The sequence below is a fragment of the Bidens hawaiensis genome, unplaced genomic scaffold, assembly GCF_021521415.1.
Source record: "Bidens hawaiensis isolate Kalapana, Puna unplaced genomic scaffold, B.hawaiensis_p1.1 tig00016259_1, whole genome shotgun sequence".
Classification (NCBI taxonomy): Eukaryota; Viridiplantae; Streptophyta; class Magnoliopsida; order Asterales; family Asteraceae; genus Bidens; species Bidens hawaiensis.
Genome location: NW_027492482.1, coordinates 284,110 through 291,580, shown reverse-complemented (window position 1 = coordinate 291,580; position 7,471 = coordinate 284,110). Strand labels below are relative to the sequence as shown.

General features: G+C 37.1%; 1 non-coding gene across 1 annotated transcript; it reads left to right on the top strand.

The window, feature by feature from the left end:
• On the top strand, positions 1-73 carry TRNAA-CGC (transfer RNA alanine (anticodon CGC)). The gene has a single exon. It is a non-coding gene; the product is annotated as a tRNA-Ala (tRNA).
• Positions 74-7,471: the final 7,398 nt, after the last annotated feature.

Here is a 7,471-nt window from a genome sequence, read left to right as displayed (position 1 = left end):
GGGGATGTAGCTCATCTGGTAGAGCGCTCGCTTCGCATGCGAGAGGCACGGGGTTCGATTCCCCGCATCTCCACTTAGTTAATGTTTTTATTCATTTCATGCATTAAATGTTGTACTCTGTGCACAGGGCCTGACTTGGCTGGCCATCGCCTTGGGTCTCCAATTTTTATATGGTGTATATAATATATAGGTTCAAAATAGGCCACAAATTTAAATGAAGGCCCAATTTTTTTCTATTAATAAAAATGGGCCACACACACTACAGGAGGAAGGCCCAATTCCTTTCAAATATTATACGTGAACGGTGAGTGTTAGATAGGGTTAAAAAAAAAAAGAAAAAACCAAAAGGACGTTCTTAATTCATCATTGTGTTGTTGACTATTAAAGTATTCCCCCTACCCCAAATTGATTGTAAGATTTTATTTTGAGTACTTTGAATCTGAAATTCACTAGTTCTAAGGCTTGATTTTGATTCTTAAAATCTGAAATCATTAAGGTGGAAGCCCTAATTCGAAGGTGTGATCGGAAGCCCCAATTCTTAATTTGATTTTTTTGGTGCTAAGGCGTGACTATAATTCCTACTGACCTGAAGCCTTAAAGGTACGCAGCCTACTAATTTCTATTTTGAGTTTGTTTATAATTTGTGCATAGTTCCTGATGTTTGCTACTTAGACCTTTTGTGAATTTCATGCTATTTGTTGGTACTTGGAATTTTAGATTATTTATATACTTATACTAGATACTTAGATTATTTAAAATGTCAAACAGAAGTCGAAAGTTTGAATCAGGTCATTCTAAAAGGTTAAAAAACAGAAAATAGAAGCTAAAAAGAAATCACTTAAAGATTCTTGCTAAAATATGTAACCATTAAAGATAAAAATAATAAACATGTAAACGGTGATGAACCTTCAAATGATAATGTAGATAATATAAATAGTGATGAGCCTCTCAATGTAGCAAGAAAAGTAAATTTCATATAAATATATTTACATAGAAAATTTTTATTTAAATTTTTTTTTTAACTCCGCCAATTATAAACTTAATAGTTTATTATCGCCGGTCCCAAGCCCGGGTAAAGGAGGAGGGTCTATATCAAATTGTTTTTAAAAAAAGGCCTCAACATTTTAGTTCGCTTTAGGCCTTCAGAAACGTTGAGACGGCCCTGTCTGTGCATTGAAACATGCAGGCCCTTCACATATTTTTGTTGTATATCTTTCACAATCTAACATGCAAGAATGTATCAAACTTTGGTCTTGTATACAAAATTACAATCCTATTTTCATAAATTACAAGATAGATTATCTACGCTTATTATTGTGAGTTGACTTGCTTGAGTAACGGGTGTGACAAAATGGACGACCGTACACACTTAATTTTACTGATGGTTAAGTAAAACAATCATCATCCAAATTGACGAATGTCCACCAACTTAATGTTTATAATCTGTGGATCATTTGCAGAACTTGAACTTATTAGTCAGGATCAACATAAACATCTATATCCACTAATTACAACTAAGTATTTAAACACTTAAAACTCATATTTTTCTAATAATAACTCATATGTTGTCTTAGAATCTAACAAACTCTGGTAACTAGGGCTCAACAACCCCCCTTTGGATGATTGGGTCCGTTTTTAGACCTTGATTTAAGCTCAAAAACGTGTTACAAAGTCCGAACCTTGTTGGTCTAGATGGTGTTGGATCGGTCATAAAGGACCGCTCGGACATGAAATAATGGTCTGTAATTGGACATGGTTGTGTTACTGTTACCTCTCTTACTAATGTTCTTGTTTTTGTTATAAATATGTCTGTATTATGTAATATGTACTAGTTCTAATTATTTGGGCTTCTTTTATTTGCATACTGAACTTGAGTTATTGGGCTTATGGACTTGGGCTTCTTTGTTCGCTGCCTTCAATCCCAATTCCCATATTCCTCTCCCAAGTATTATTTGCTCTAGCTTTTGTTGTTTTGATGTTGAATCGGTCTCTAAATCCGGCCGTGTTAGCGAATCCCTTCGTTTGAATTCTACGAATTGGCCTAGATGCCCCCGTGCAAGAGACACCCGTGTCCTAGAAGCCCCACGATCCATTTGTCTGAAATATACGAACTAGCGTTGCTCCTCACTGGCATCACTGCGTTTTATCTCCCCGGTTGGAAGCTTCAATGCCATTTTTGGAAGATCCAACATTTTCATCCAATTCCTGCTCCGCTCCTCACATCGGCTATTTGGTATCACATCAGCTACCTTCAAGACCGCCATCCGTATTATTCGCTTTGGCTCGTGTTCTTGTCCTTGTCGAATATTTGGGTATATACATTTTAAGGTTAGGTGAATAAATTGAATACAATTTGTGACGTTATTTAATACATTAACAAATCATAATCTTCTAACACCCATAACCTACTTGGTCAATAAGTACAAGTAATGCCAAATGTAGGTAGGCACCTTTACAACCCTATAAACCCATTACAACTTTAACACGTTCTACTGGCCCAAATAGTCCTTGTCTTATCACCTACTTGTGACGGGCCGGGCCTAATAGACCGGAAATTACCAACCCTATAAAACCATAACAACTTTAACGAGTTCCTCAAGCCCAAATAGGTCCTATAAACCCATTACAACTTTAACACGTTCTACTGGCCCAAATAGTCCTTGTCTTATCACCTACTTGTGACGGGCCGGGCCTAATAGACCGGAAATTACCAACCCTATAAAACCATTACAACTTTAACGAGTTCCTCAAGCCCAAATAGGTCCTATAAACCCATTACAACTTTAACACGTTCTACTGGCCCAAGTAGTCCTTGTCTTATCACCTACTTGTGACGGGCCGGGCCTAATAGACCGGAAATTACCAACCCTATAAAACCATTACAACTTTAACGAGTTCCTCAAGCCCAAATAGGTCCTATAAACCCATTACAACTTTAACACGTTCTACTGGCCCAAATAGTCCTTGTCTTATCACCTACTTGTGACGGGCCGGGCCTAATAGACCGGAAATTACCAACCCTATAAAACCATTACAACTTTAACGAGTTCCTCAAGCCCAAATAGGTCCTATAAACCCATTACAACTTTAACACGTTCTACTGGCCCAAATAGTCCTTGTCTTATCACCTACTTGTGACGGGCCGGGCCTAATAGACCGGAAATTACCAACCCTATAAAACCATTACAACTTTAACGAGTTCCTCAAGCCCAAATAGGTCCTATAAACCCATTACAACTTTAACACGTTCTACTGGCCCAAATAGTCCTTGTCTTATCACCTACTTGTGACGGGCCGGGCCTAATAGACCGGAAATTACCAACCCTATAAAGCCATTACGACTTTAACGAGTTCCTCAAGCCCAAATAGGTCTCGTCCTATAACATGCTCGTGACGAGCCTAATAGACCAGAAATATATCACCTACTCGTGGCATGCCTGATACCCGTGACATGCTAATATACTGGAAATTACCAACCCTATAAACCCATTACAACTTTAACGAGTTCCACTAGCCCAAATAGTTCTCCCCCTATCACCTACTCGTGACGGCCCTAATAGACTGAAAATCTATCACCTACTCGAGACGGACCTAATACTCGTGACGTGCTAATATACTGGAAATTACCAACCCTATAATTAGAGGTGCACAAAAAAACCCGAACCCGGAACCGGACCCGAAATAAATACCCGGAACCGGGTTTTCTAATACCCGGGTTTTTAATACCCGAACCCAAACCTGACGCTACCCGTAGGGTAGGGATAGGGTATGCATTTTGGCACTAAAACCTGAACCCGAACCCGAACCCGAACCCGAACCCGAACCCGAACCGGACCCGATTTGTACCCGGTAATACCTGAAAACCCGATTTGTACCCGGTAATACCCAAACCCGGAACCGAGGTTTTCCAATACCCGAAACCGGGTATTTCAAATACCCGATGTATACCCGAAAAATACCTTAAAAATACCCAAATAATACCCCTAAAAAGTGTAAACTTTTAAAAAATCCAATCTATATAAAAAAAATACCCGAAAAAAACCTGAAAAAACCCGTAAATAGAGTTTTTTCAATACCCGATAATAGGGTATTCAAATACCCGATTTTAGAATACCCGGTTGTATACCCTAACCGAACCCGATGCATAGGGTATGATTTTTAGAGACAATACCCGAGACAATACCCGACCTGAACCCTACCCGACTATTACCAAATACCCGGTCATACCCGTACCCGGTCATACCTGAACCCGGGTATTTAGAAAACCCGATTTGTGCACCTCTACCAATAATTATAAACCCATTACAACGTTAACGAGTTCCGCTAGCCCAAATAGTGAAATAGGTCTCGCCCTATCACCCACTTATGACGGGCCTAATAGACTTGGAAATCTATCACCTACTTGTGACGGGTCTATTCCTAATAGACCAGAAATTACCAAAACTTGTGTTAACTCATCAATTACCAACCGATAGTTCTTGTTTCCAACACATTAATAACAAATAATCATAATACCAAATATGCAACATCGAAGTTACGAGTACTTCATAATATTAATATATACATATTGTTACAAAAACACTCTTTACATCAAAACCAAAAACACAAACAACCACTTAATATACACGATACACATATTTCACATATCAAACGAGCACCAAAGTACCTAACAAGGTGCAAACCTATCCATAAGCCAAAATATTGTCTCCTCCGACATCTGGGGGGCTGTTTGGTTGGAGGATTTCATGGGATTTGGAATTAGAATCCCATTACATAACCTGTTTGGTTAGGTAGAGATGGAATTGGAATTGGATTTCATTTCCAACCAAATGCTTCAATTAATGGAATTCAGATTACTTCCCTATTCCAAAGGAAAGTTAAAAATACCTCTGGAATGTTTGTGACATTACATAAATAACCCTCATCACTGCCATATGTTATCTTCTCTCTATTGGACCTCACGAACCCTGCTGCCATGTTCGCTCTGTTCGATCTCGCAAGAACCCAACCTGTTATGTTCGATCTCCTTCTCTGTTAGAAATCTCCTCCATTGTTGTTGTTAGCAACGCTGGCGAATCTCGATCATCGTTCTCCTTTTGTTTGGTAAGTCTTCCTCCCTCTCTATTCCCGTGCTATGTAATACTACTACTGCTAGTATTTAATTTCTCTAGTTTTTACTCAAGTCTTTTCTCTTCCCAACCAACTAACCATATATTCATGGCCACCAAATAATTCCATTTTTCTTGCTTATTAAATCATCGGTTCTTGGTTATTTGCTAATTTCTTGAATTCAGACTGTGATTTGTTTGTTTAATTTTGGTAATTTGTTTGAATTAGTGTTGGTTGTTTGATGATTTGAGACTGCCTAGTGTTTAATATGAGTTTTTATTGTTTCTTCAATTGCACACCATGTGCTCGACATATTGCCTCAAAGAAATTGATGTTTTTAATTGAACATTCATGTGCTTTTTGGAATCTATATGGGCCTCCATCCATTTTAACTTGATTTATTTTATGTTATTCATGTTGATTAGTAGTAAATAGATATTGAAGCTTAACACATTACAAAGCACAGAGCTGTATAAGATACTTGTGCTTTCGTATGAAAACCATTGGTTTAATTATAACTTGAGATTGAATGTTAACTCATTTTGTGTAATTTTATTTTCAAACAGCTTTGTATAATTTTTATTCTCAAACCAATTACTAACTTGAGATTGAATGTTAACTCATTTTATGTTTGTAATGTATAAGTAGGAATGGCCCGACTTAGTTTAACAAGTCGGAAACGTATGCGAAGGAGAAGGACTTTGATTTTGACATGGTGGAATCAATTTGTTACAACCGTCTCTTTTCTTTTGCTTTCACTTTACATGTTGATAGTCAAATACGTAATGGATAAAACACGTATTGGATACTTTTCATCAAAAGTAGATCGATATTCAATATTGTTTCGGCATGTTTACGAGAGCGATAGTATGTCTATTTCCCAGATTAGGATGAATCGATCTTGTTTCACTAAGTTATGTGACATGCTTAATACTTTTGGAGGTTTGAAACCAAGTAGGAATATGGACATTGATGAACAAGTAGCCATTTTTCTTCACATTTTAGCTCATAATGTTAAGAATCGGGTCATCATATGTCGTTTTCATCGTTCGGGAGAAACAATTAGCAGATGTGTTTCACGAGTTTGCAATGCGGTGATTAGGTTGCATTCACATTTGCTTAAGAAACCCGAACCTATCCCCGAGAATTATACCAATCAAAGGTGGAAATGGTTCAAGGTATTATGTAATCATTATAATTTTTTATGCTATAATTACTTTAGGAATTAGAAATGCATAATAATACTTCTTTTGTATATTTTTTGTTGTCTTAGAATTGTTTAGGCGCTTTAGATGGTACATACATAAAGTGTTTAGTTCCCAATGAAGAGAAACCCAAATACCGAACGAGAAAGGGAGATATTGCTACAAATGTGTTAGGCGTGTGTTCACCGGATATGCAATTTATATTTGTGTTACCGGGTTGGGAAGGGTCGGCGGCCGATGGTAGAGTCCTTCGCGACGCTCTTGATAGGCCACATGGATTGAAAGTTTCAAGGCCGGGTATGTAACATCATATATATTTAGTAATTGGAGTTAGGCTTTTATTGACTATAATGTGCTTTTAGGTTATTATTTGGTAGACGCGGGATACACCAACGGAGAGGGTTTTCTAGCCCCTTATAGAGGTCAAAGATATCACTTAAATGATTGGCGTGATGGCCATCGACCCACTACCCCAAAAGAATTATTTAACATGAAACATTCGTCTGCAAGAAATGTTATTGAAAGGTGTTTTGGTATTATGAAGGCAAGGTGGGGAATTTTGAGAGACAAATCATATTATCCTATTAACCAAAAAAACAGGATCATAATGGCATGTTGCCTTCTCCATAATTTTATAAGAAGAGAAATGTTAATAGATCCGTTTGAAGCCGAACATTTGGAAGATGAAGAAATGGGAGACCTTGGAGTTGGAGATGAGGATAATATAACTTATATAGAGACTTCAAACGAGTGGACAACATTTAGAAACAATCTAGCTCAAAACATGTTTGACTTTTGGACTGCTACTAATTGATAAAGAGTTGTTTTATGTTCTTGTTTATGTTTATGTTTATTTTTTTTAAGCTAGCTCAAAACATATTCTTGTTCAAAACATTTATGCTTATTTAGAAATAATCTAGCTCAAAACATGTTCTTATTGGTGTTTATGTTGTTAAGCTAATTTTTTTGTTGCGTATGCTTATTTTTTTATGAGGATTTTTTTGTATGTGACATTAATTGTTGCCCCAGACTATGCTAGATTTGTTGACCACTCTTATCATCAAAAGTCTTGCTAAAGATGTAATATGAGTAATAATAGAAAATACCGAGTGTGGAGTAATATTGAAGATGAAAAACTTGTTGAGGCTTTAGTAAAC